Below are 12,261 nucleotides of genomic sequence, written 5' to 3'. Positions count from 1 at the left end.
AACCACTGCGAAGTTCTTAGAGGGGTTGCTGCTGGTGACAGGTGTGATCATCTCACTAACAACAGTCAGAGCATTTCTAGTTCTCTGGAGTACAAAGCAATGACACATGAGAAGGCTATTTTGAGCTCTGCAGTTTTCCCTGAGAGTAATCACATCACCCGGTGTTATATAAAGGAACTTTTGGCCAGTCTACCGGTAAGGCAATAGCAGCCTAGGAAGGTCTGAAACAGTTCTAATGAGTGGGGCCCTCTACTTTCAATATTAATATATATTTTGGATGTGTGATGTATACAGTACACAAATGTAACATGTCCCTTTAGTTAATGGCTCAAAAAATGTAAAACTAGCACACTCGGATCATAATGCAATACAGTTGGTCAGATCGTGGGGCCGACGGGATTTTTAACCCTGCCCGGTCGACATCCGGACAACTTTCGGGCAGATATTGATCAGGGAAGGCGTCGGAGGGCCCCACACATGGGCCGATAAGCTGCCGACTCGATCTGCCGGCAGCTTTTATCGGCCTGTGTATGGTCAGCTTTAGAGTATATTACTTACAGTTAGGCAAGTCTAACTGAAAACCAAAGGGAGATGACAAGAGAATTCAAAGAATGGAAATGAGAGCATGTGTGCATTGCAATGGACTGGTTAATCTTGTACTGCTTCCCAGTGCTCTGCAAGTTAAATCTGTTATCTCCCTTTTTTCAAACCTTTTGCACACAGTTCTTAGAATTGTTCACTTTTTACCCAAAAGTCTCGCCAAATCTCACAAGTCCTTTGCTGTCTTATTTAGACCATCTACTCTCGGTTATCCCTTTTTTATAATTTCCTTTCCATACCCTTTGGGGCAACGACACACAAGGAGATTTGTCAGCAACAGGAAAACTGGTTTACAGTAAAAAGCAAAGCATTTTCAGGAGATCTGTTGCCCATGGTAGCAGAGATTTCCAACGGGCAACAAATCTTCTCTTGTGCCATTGCCCTTAGCCACCAATTCCCTCTGCTGCAACAAGCCTTCTCATAATCTTCATTCACTGTACAATTCTTTTATCCTCCCTTATTTTCTTTGGGAGTATTTCTTAATTGCTTCCTATGATGGCAGCTGAAAAGGGATGATGAAACGGGATGAACCCATTAATGGCTCTGACTTCACAAAGACCATATAATTCACTTTACTTCGAAAAATATTCACTCGTGAATCTAATATTCCAATCATTACAAGTTACACTTATTACACCAAAATTTCCAATAGACTATCAACATTTGAACCTACTGGGGTGACTTTGTCAACTTGAATTTAGCAGTCCGCAGAGGTGAACACTATGGGAATATTTCCGTTTTTATCCAAAAATCCCACCATCAACGTGAGTTGCATCCATCTTGACTGCACGCAAATGTTTTTATGAATTTGACAGAAGTTGTAGCTAAAATTATATTGCTATTAACTTGTTATGCCTCTGCTGAAGCAGGCGGCCTGTAAAGAAAGATACTGTCAATAGTAATTTTTATCATTATTAATGATAAAAAGAGTACTAAAAAGACATGCGAACAAGGCAAAAGTCAGGAGTGGCCATACTTTTCTAATGCAAGGTCTACTTTTAGTAAGGTTGTCCCATTATGAGCTATATCCATAAAAGTATTGTAAGCATTCTGATCCATGGAAAATATTACTTATAATATTAATTTATGAGAAAATATATATTGCTATGTTTACCAACTATTTCTAATGTAATCTAAAAAGTAATACATATCTGAATGAAAAGCATGAAACAGGAGGGTGATATAGACAAGTTGTATGTTGACAGTGTCTTGAGATCTACTGATCGCCAGCTAAAGGTCTACTGGTAGATCATGATCTACCTTTTGGGCACCCCTGGCCAAAGTTCATTGCTATTTTCAAAGGGTCAAACATTTTCACAGTTTAAATTCCCGGATTTTTCTTTCTCTCTGTGACTAATACTTTCATGTTGGAGAGACAATGATGGGCATGTATAGTGTACATATTTTTCTTAGATGATCCAATTATATTTTGAAAACTACCCAATCGATATCCGGCTGATTTTTTGGACAGCTATTAATAAAGCGGGAGCATTTACAGGCACAGCAATAAGCTGCCAGATAATTCCGAAGTAAGCAGCTATTATCGGTCCAGCTTTAGGGGCAGATTTACTAAAGGGTGAAGTGGCCGTCGCTAGCAAAAATTAGCCAAAACAGCAATTCGCAGGGACATCGGCAATTTACTAACAGGCGTAGAGGACTATTCACTAGCAAAAGTTTCACGCCCTTTCGCAAGGCGAATTTTCACTCAGGCGAATGATCGTTACTCTGCAAATTCATCAACTTGAACTTTCCAATCCATAACCCTTTTCGTCAGAGTCTGCTTCGTCAGGTTATACCTGCCAAATTGATAAGATGAAGCTACATCCTCAACAATCTTATGTCAGTGACATCATATCCTGTATGCCGTAAAGTCATAAAAAAGGCAAAGCTCTGGTGTTTTTTAATATTTTAATGTGGGATTATGTTTAAAAGTTGTAACTGTTAAAGGAGAATTCAACCCCCCCTCTAAAAAAAACCCCTACCCTACATAGTCCCCCCTCCCTGCTCCCCCCCCCCGCACAGGTGATGACACCTATAAATGCCCCATGTCCTTTAAATACCTCTCGTTGCAGAGTCAGCACGGGCACCATCTTCGGCGATGCAGTCTTCTTCGGAAAGTGAGCGTCGTATTGGCACATGCGCAGTTGGCACAGTCTTCTGGTTGTGACAACTGTACATGCGCCGAAAGTGTTGGAAATATCAGAAGGGACTGATGAAAACCAGAAGCATACCAAAGTGTCGGAAGATGGCACCCGTGACCTCTGCTGTGCTGACTCTGCAACGAGAGGTATTTAAAGGATTAGGGGCATTTACAGGTGTTATCACCTGTGCAGGGTGGGAGGGGTAAGGGGGGACTATGTAGGGTAGGGTGTAGGGGTTTTTAATAATGAGGGTTGAATTCTCCTTTAAGTATATTTTTTGGTAAAAATTTTCTTAACCATTTGAAGCTCATTCCACATTTGGTTAGGGTGGGCTCATGTCTAGGACAAGATTAGAGGATCTCTTTTGTCTTTATTTTGATTCCTTGGACATTTTTAGTAATAAGTGGCCACTTCCAGCAATTTCACCAACATCTCTAATAAAGAGATATATATGACCTATATGTACCCATCATATTTAGATTGACTTGAAGCGCAGGTATGTTAAGAAAGTTTCACTAGGAAGAATGTAACACTTCAAACACTCGCTTAGAAATGTCTGCGCTGGCGAAACTTCGCCAGGGTTCGTCTGCTGAGACTAAACTTTGAATTTTGATAAATAAGTATTGACTGCGAATTAACGTTGGAAAAGATGCACAAAGTGTGGCTGAGCCTTCCGAGGCAAAAAACAGCCCTTTAGTAAATCTGCCCTTAAATGTTTACATGAGTTTGGAACAGTGATATTTAGGTTAATACATTTTAAAACTAAAAGGGTTTGGTGTATATTTATTTCCTTCTTTACAGATACCATTATAATTAGCCTGTGATCCTGAGACCACTCATCTGTTTTTATGAGAAAGGGGCCGATTTGTAAACACAGTTGTTAAGTTTCACCAGTGCTGTAACCCATAGCAACCAGTCAGATCTTTGCTTTTTTTCTGATTTTGGTCACCTCAGTCTCCCCCCCCCCATTTGGATTTCCAGTTGGACTTGCTGTGCAGTTGAAGAATTGGCAATTGAAACTCCTCATGGGTCACATGGGTGGGGCATTTATGGGAGTAACACACACTGATAGACACTGGTGAACTATTTCTGCACACTGCTTGAATTTTTGGAATTGTACTTGTGACGTGTGTTGTAAAAAAAAAAAGTACAGGGTAGGTGATCCATTTGTAGCATTTGTTTTCAGCGTTGGCCATGCTGCCCTGTAACCACTGCATCCCCTTCAGACACTGCTTTTGACTTGGTTTCCTTTTTGCTCTTTGGCTCTCTAACCTCTGTTTTTTTAGCTGGAGGTAATTAAAGGGTTGGTTCACCTTTAGCTTTCAGTATGTCATAGAATGTTCGTTTCTAAGCAACTTTTCAATTGGTCTTCGTCATTTATTTTTTACAGTTTTTTAATTATTTGTCTTCTTCTTCTGATCCTTTCCAGCTTTCAAATAGGGGTCATTGACCCCACCTGAAAAGCAAATGCCCTGTAATGCTATAAATTTATTGATATTGCTACTTTTTCATTAGTCATCTTTCTATTCAGGCTCTCATTAACTTTCACAAGGACTTTTAGATTGTGTCTTCTACCATTTATATTTAACATCTTATTCCATCTAATCATTATTGTATAGTGCAGAAGCATAAGTTGGAGGCAAATATACAAGATATATATAATATAAATAACCACTTCATCAGCCGTTACTGTTATAATTAGGGATGCACCTAATCCAGGATTCGGTTCGGAAACCGAATCCGGATCTTAATTTTCATATGCAAATTAGGAGCAGGAAGGGAAATCACAAAACAAAGTAGTAAAAAATATTTTCTCCACTTCTTCCCTTCCTGTCTGTAATTTGCATATGGATATTAGTATTTGGATTCGATTTGGTATTCAGCCGAATCTTTCATGAAGGATTCGGGGATTTGGCCGAATCCCAAATGGTGTATTCGGTACATCCCTAATTATAAGCCTGGTTATGTGTGTGACATCACGTGTATAATCATTGAGTCATCAGTCAACACTATCACTCCTCAGGTCCTAAAATAGAACACAACTATTAAACATTTTTTAAAGGGGAAGTCGCACCCTGCCACTAGCAGTTACTCCCATCATGCAAAGAAAACATGATGTTTGAAATAGAAAAACCTGTACACAAAAAAGAGCATTTGGAAGAGGTGCATAATATAAACACACCTGCAGGTATGACCGTTACCGTCATAATCATAACATATCACTGTCATGTTATGGCCAAGTAGACATGCAAATATCTATCTAATATTTCAGTGAGGTCCACTTTGGTTTGCAGACAATCTGTATTTTAAATGTGTCATGAAGGGTGTAGCGTGGCATGGAGTAGGTAACAAACTTGCCACACCCACAGAATTTGATGAACTGCAATTTGGTGTGAGTGTTTCCTTACTATGTGGGAGAAGTGCTTACACCAAACAGGCTTTGCAGTTTCAGCTGGTTTTTGGGAGGGACAGTCATCAGAATCAATCACGAGGAGTGTTCAATTGTTATAGACTGAATCATACGGATAAAATTTATACCAATAATTCTTAATCTCATACGGATAAAATTTATACCAATAATTCTTATGCTAAACAAATGCCTGAAGGTGGCCAACCACAGACATATTTAATCTGAGTCAGGCCCTTTAAACCAATTCCAATTTTTCTGCCTATCTATGGGACCTCCAACAGGCCCTCTTGACTGATATCTGGCTAAAAATCGGCCAAATGGCGTTTGGGCAGGTTTGATTTTCACATCAGATCAGGGACTGCATCTGCCTAGGACCAGATATGGTCCATTTCAGGTGGGCACATCTGGGAAAGATCTGCTCTTCTAGTGTATGGTCACTTTTGGTATCTGCAAAAATTATCAGGTTTCTTCATTATTATCTAGTTAAAAGGAAGAAATGTCTAAAGGTGGCCATACACAAACCAATATTTATCGTACCAACGATCTTTCATACAATAATCTGTGCTTGTGTGGTGGAAGACAAGGTCACTGATATTGGTAAAAAGCCTTGGATATCAGTCGTCTAGTCGATCGGGCAGGACTGAAAATTTGGTGAAGTTTCCACCTTTGAAGGTGTCCGAACATTATAACGTTAATGCTGAATTGTCAGATATAGCTAAACAATTATTTTGTTTTTACCTGCATATGTGATGATTCAGCTCTTAAAGGAGAACTAACCCCCCAATAAGAAAAGCCCTACCTACTACCCTAGATAGTCCCCCTCCCTGGTTCCCCCCGCATAGTTCATTAACCCTGAAAGTGTCCCGAATACATTGCTCACTTATTGCTGCAGAGTAAGCGCAGCGGAGCTCATGGGCTCCATCTTCCAGATCTTCGGTCTATAGGTGGCCATACACGGAGAGATCCTCTCATTTGGCGATTTCGGGCTGATATATCGGGCTGATCCGATCATGGGCCCTAGGGCCAAACGATTGGATCCTAACGATGGGTAACGGGCGGTCGGATTGCAGGACCGCATCAACGAACAGATGCGCCCGCGATCAGACGGGATTTTGGCCAGATATTGATCAGGGAAGCCCGTCAGAGGGCCTCATACACGGGCCAATAATCTGCCGACACGGTCTGTCGGCAGCTTTTATCGGCCTGTGTATGGCCACCTTGACTCGGCATCGATAGTTCTCCTTTAACGTTAGCATAGTGGACAAAAGATCTTTTGAACGACCAATGGTCGTGGGAAAAATCGTAATTGTAGCGTGTATATCCACCTTAAATGCCCCCTACTGTTTTGGGTAGAGCAGAAAGGGCATTTGTCCTGGAACTATGGCATTAGAGGGGCCCCTGGAAGAACATTTTTTATGAAAGAACAGATTTGAGTGTCATTCATGGTGTTCCACTATTTTTTAGCTGCATTACTTTTTGCCCATCACTTCTGCAAAGCATTGTATTGTCAATTGCCATTTACCCTCCTCCAGTATTCTACCCCTCCCTGCATCTCTGCCCATAATTCCCTTTTGCAGTTACTGCTGTGATGGTTCCTTCTATTTCTTTGATAATTCACATTAACTCTCTTTTTTATGTATAAGCAGTGGAGTAGATCCCTAAATAAGTATTCAGTCCTGTGATAATATCCAATATCTGTAGGCAGTGGGGGTCTCATGGTGGCTTGTTGTGGAAGCTGCTAATGCTGATCTGGGATGGCCAGTATCCCTACAAGGACAGGCAGTGACTTCTGAAGCAGAAAACCAGATTTTGTCCACTAACATCCCTAGAAGCCATCTCATAACAAAACTGTCAAAAATCAAAAGAAAAAGCCTCCAATTTATTAATAAATACATATATCCATAGAAAGGATGTTCTTTGTGACCAGAGCTTTGGCCGTAGGCCCATTTAAGGGAAAATGTAATTAGGATAAATATTTCTTTCAGACGTTCTCTGGAGTTGTGTTTTTTTTAGCATTGAGAGTAATGAAGCTGATCCCTTAAGAGATCATACCAGTAGATATAGATGATTGCGGTTAATGGGATTTTACTCTTCTGTAAATATATGATTTCTACAATTTATCCATTGAAGCCAGGATTGGTTTGTCATTCTTTAATTATAGATAGATGAGCTTAGTTCTTTGCTTTAACCCTAAATTGCACCAATGCAGTTAACGATAGCAACCAAAGAAATTTAGCACTTATGTTAGTAAATTAGCCCTTAAGGGTAGAGCTCCACGAGTGTTTTTCGTCAAATCGACACCCAGGAACAAAACGTATGCGACAAGTCGGATGGAGTCACACGCGTCAAGATATAATTGGACTGAATGAAAAGTCAGAGGTCCGGCTGTCGGATGAAGACGCTGCTTTCTGCGTCCACATCCGACAGTTGTGTTGCGCTGGATATAATGTAGTTTTTACCTGCGACTTTTCATTCAGTCTAATTAGAATCTTGACGCCTGCGTCTCCATCTGACGAAAAAAGATTGTGGAGTTCTACCCTAAATGTTTCCATGTGCCCCACTCCAGGCAAACTGGAGACCCAACGGGGTTGGGAGGAAAGGGCTGGGTAGATTATAATCTTAACATGCTTCTAGTTGAATTTAATGGATGAACTTCTTTTTTCAATCTCAATAACTGTGATCATACGTTATTCTGTATGGCTTATAATTTCTCTGTAATACATTAGCCAGAGTGAAGTAATCATTAGTCTAATTGCCAATTAGAGGGGAAACTTCTGCATAAAAAATTTACATTTCAGATTTTGTTCTTGATCGTTTGCCTTATCTATTATTCTGCGCGGCAGTGAATAGCAATGATTTATTCTGCCCCTTTCCCCAGCTGAGCTTAATGAGACAGAAATGAGATGGAGCGTCTTGCATATGGTGCCAAGATTCAGCAAAAGAACATAGGGACGCAGGGGGTTCAACTTGAATAACTTGAGCACCAAACATTTATATTTAGTGTAATACAAACAGGCAGAATTTGGGGAAAATTATATTTCTATTGCCTTTCTTCACATACGCTGTATCATTCTTAAAGGGGACGTATACCTTATTTACACAGTATTTATTTTACACCAAACATAATCCAATGCTCATTTACTAAATAGGGCTATTTTGACTCACAGCAGCAGCTCACTAAAAACAACCAGAAATTTGCTTTAAATTGGTTGTTCACATTAACTTTTAGGGGCAAATGCATCAAGAGTTGAATATCGAGGGTTAATGAACCCACGATATTCGACTGGGGAATGAAAATCTTTCGACTTCGAATATCGAAGGATTTTGCGCAAATACTTTGATCGAACGATCAAAGGAATAATCGTTAGATCGAACGATTAAATCCTTTGAATCTAACGATTCGAAGGATTTTAATCCAACGATCGAAGGATTATCCTTCGACCAAAAAAAGTTAGGCAAGCCTATGGGGACCTTCCCCATAGGCTAACATTGAGTTCGGTAGCTTTTAGGTGGCGAACTAGGGGGTCGAAGTTTTTTCTTAAAGAGACAGTACTATCGAATGTCGAATAGTCGAACGATTTTTAGTTCAAATCGTTTGATTCGAAGTAGTAGTCGAAGGTCGAAGTAGCCCATTCAATGGTCGAAGTAGCCAAAAAAACACATCGAAATTCGAAGTTTTTTTTCTTCTATTCCTTCACTCGAACTTAATGAATGGGCCCCTTAGTATGTGAAAGTGATATTCTGAGATAATTTGCAATTGGTCTTCGTTTGTGATTTATGAGTTATTTTGCTTTTTATTCAGCAGCTCTTCATTTTGCAGTTTCAGAAATCTTGTTGCCAGGGTCCAAATTACCCTACAACCATGCCTTGATCTGAATGAGAGTGGAATGGACTGGAACATATACAGGAGATGGCCTGAATAGAAAAATGAGTAATAAAAAATAACAATAAATGCATAGCCATACAAAGCAGTTGTTTTTAGATGGATGGGGTCAGTGATGCTTATTGTAATGCTGGAAAGAATCAGAATAAAAAAAAAATATAAAAGAAAAAATAAAATCCAATTGAAAAGTTGCTTACATGTAGTCATTTTTTTAGCATATTAAAGTTAGCTTGAAGGTGAACCATCCCTTTAATCATTCTACTGCAAGTAAAAGGCTCAGGTTGTTCCCTGCTTGGTTCTAGGGGTCCTCTACTAGGGTCGATTTTACATGGTTCAGTACATAGGCAGCAATATGGATATTAATACTATATGGTAGTTTAGACAGGGATGGATTTCTGTCCAGTGCCAGACCTCTGAATGTCTGCACCACCACTGTATTGAAATGGAAGTGTCCAGCTGCAAGCTGGGGGACTTATCTAAATTTTTTAAGATGTTTTTTTTTTTTTATTAATAGGCACCCAAAGGGCCAACTCCTAAAGCTGCTGCCCTAGGCATAGGCAAACAGGTGCCTATATATAAGATATGACTCTGGGTAAGTACAATATTGCTTTATTTCAGCCTAGGTAAGTTTAAATTCTATTTATTCCCTGTTGTGGAAGCTATTATTTTACCTAGAATTTCCAGACATATCTGTGCTGCTGTTTGTAATACAGTAGATCCCTCGAGTATGACGAAGGAAGGGGAGTCTATGGCTTGGCTGTATGTTTGGAGGTCAGACATCAAGATAAAGTCCTCTGAAAGATTTTATTCACACACACCCCTATCATATTCACAGGGCACCATAATATTTTTTAACTGGCATCTCTGTGTTATAACAATCTAGCCCACAGATGAGTGGAATGGTTAATCACTCGAGTTCTAAACAACTTTACACAATTCTGCTCATTGTTTAATATACATGTTTATAGCAAGGATACTTATTCAATGGATCAGGACCCAAAATTGGTCCCCAAGCACCATAGGGTGGGTCTCCTGACTTAAAGGGTCCCCTGAGGAAAAGGCCCCCTTCTTCAGAGTCAAAGAGTGCACTGTGATGAAGCTTCCCCCCCATAATGAACAGAGACATTCACGGCAGCTACAGGAATGTGAGAGAGAATACTGCCTGTGTGTAACTAATAATCTACTAATACACAAGGTTACACAGCTGATGTATGAGTGTGTGTGTGCGTATAGTATACATACAAATGTATTCCTTTAATATTACTCAGCAGTTTAGAATTTATAAGGGTGTCTGTTTTCAGAATACTCCTTTATGTGGCTTTACTGCTGCTCTGTATAGTGTGTAACAGTGTATTGTAAAGACCATAAATTATACAAAACCTGAGATATTTGCAAATTGTATACAGTATATCACATATATCTGAATGCAGTTGTGTTTTGTAAAATATGTGTCATTGATATGACTTAGAATGTGCCTCTGTTCAGTCCAGCACATCAAGGCTGCCTATTATACTAGGGGATGCTGGAATGTCTCTGCTGTCACACTCTGAATTTCAGGTCTGTGCATGCCATATGCCTGTGTAAACATGTAGATTTTCTCTTACAGCTTTATAGTATAGCATAGAATTATATTACTGGCATAGCAAGGATATTTGTAACCCCTTAAGCAAAGATTGAGCATTGGGCCATCATGATACAATTAGGGTTGGCCGGTAAAAATTATGGCTGATCCCAATGTTATGAATAGGGAAAAAAGATAAATATATAGGAAGGCAACCCTAGATACAATAAACTTTTGACAATAATTGAAGAAAAAAATTATGGAAACTCCATGTCCAGTCATTTTGTCCCAACTGAGTTTCCATAGTTGGAGGCATGCCTTAAGGTGGCCATAGACACACAAATCCTATCGTACGAATCGAGGATTCGTACGATTTTCGGATCGTGTGTGGCGTGTGCCAACATCTTTCGTCCGGCGGAGATTGGTCGTTTGGTCAATCGGTCAGGTTGGATTATGACCCGACCGATCCCGCTGTAATCGGATTACCCCCGATATAGCCATGCTCGTTAATGGCATATCGGGGAAAGATCCGCTGGTTTTGGCCACCTTTAGATTTAAAGGAGAAGGAAACTAAATTTACTGGGGGAGGTGCTCATGTGTTGGATGCTCCCCTCCCTAAAAAGTCTAATCAGCCTTCTTCGCAGGTGGGTTGATTAGAGTCTGGAGCACTTTTTTGTCAAATACACAGCTGCCATCTTATTCCAGGCTTCCAGGTATCTGTTGCTTCAGCTTGAGTAGTTAATGTGCAGTACAGAACTTTTCTGAGATTTCTCTACTACACATAGGGTTACTACCTTTTTGTTGGGCCCTTACCACAAGATGACATTCTAGTGGTTCCGAAAAGAGACAGAGCAATGATGCAAAGGGGGTTTGGTTATGATTTAAACGGGCTGACACAAGCCTGGGACCCATGAAGTAGTAAAGCCGGAGTCAGATGGTTAAAGGTTAAATTAGTTATTGAAAATAGAGACCAAATGGATCTTTTACCTAAGTACAAGGCAGCCTCTGGGTTTAAATTTTGATTTTGACGTCTCCTGCTATGTATAATGGTCAGTCCTTTTCCCTATTTTTTTATATATTTACTTTGTACTTTATACTTTGTATAATGTATTTCCTAATTAAGTTAACCTATGTATTGTATTAGCCTTGGGGTGTGCCTAAGGAATCCTAGGATTTGAATGTTTTCTTTTGAGTGGCACATTTAGTAGCACTGCCTGCTTGCTTCCTATTGGTTATTTTTCTTTTAAATAGTGTGTATGTAATGTTCAGCCTTTGACTAAGTGTCCCTGGTAGACATGAAACGCGTCAGGCCTTGGTTCTTAATTTTTGGAAAAATAAAATGTAAACTTTTCTAACCTTTTACCATCTGACTCCAGCTTTACTACTTCGTGGGTCCCAGGCTTGTGCCAGCCTCTTCTGAAGTCTCCTGGTATTTGCTCCCCTTGCTGAAGGTCTGGGGCGTGTGCACCTGGGCCCACCATGTACAGCGGTAAGCTCATACACCTAAAAATAGCATATACTGGTTACATATTTGTAAAGCTTGTATATGATTTAAACGGGATAGGGCAGTGATGTTTGCGCCGTGATGTAAAGTGGCGGGGGCATGGCATAGAGGGGCAGATCTATGAAGCAGCGATCGTCAATAGGCCGATCGCTGCGTCAATCA

Source organism: Xenopus laevis, chromosome 1L (genome assembly GCF_017654675.1).
Source record: "Xenopus laevis strain J_2021 chromosome 1L, Xenopus_laevis_v10.1, whole genome shotgun sequence".
Taxonomy (NCBI): Eukaryota; Metazoa; Chordata; class Amphibia; order Anura; family Pipidae; genus Xenopus; species Xenopus laevis.
This window is presented reverse-complemented; position numbering follows the sequence as displayed.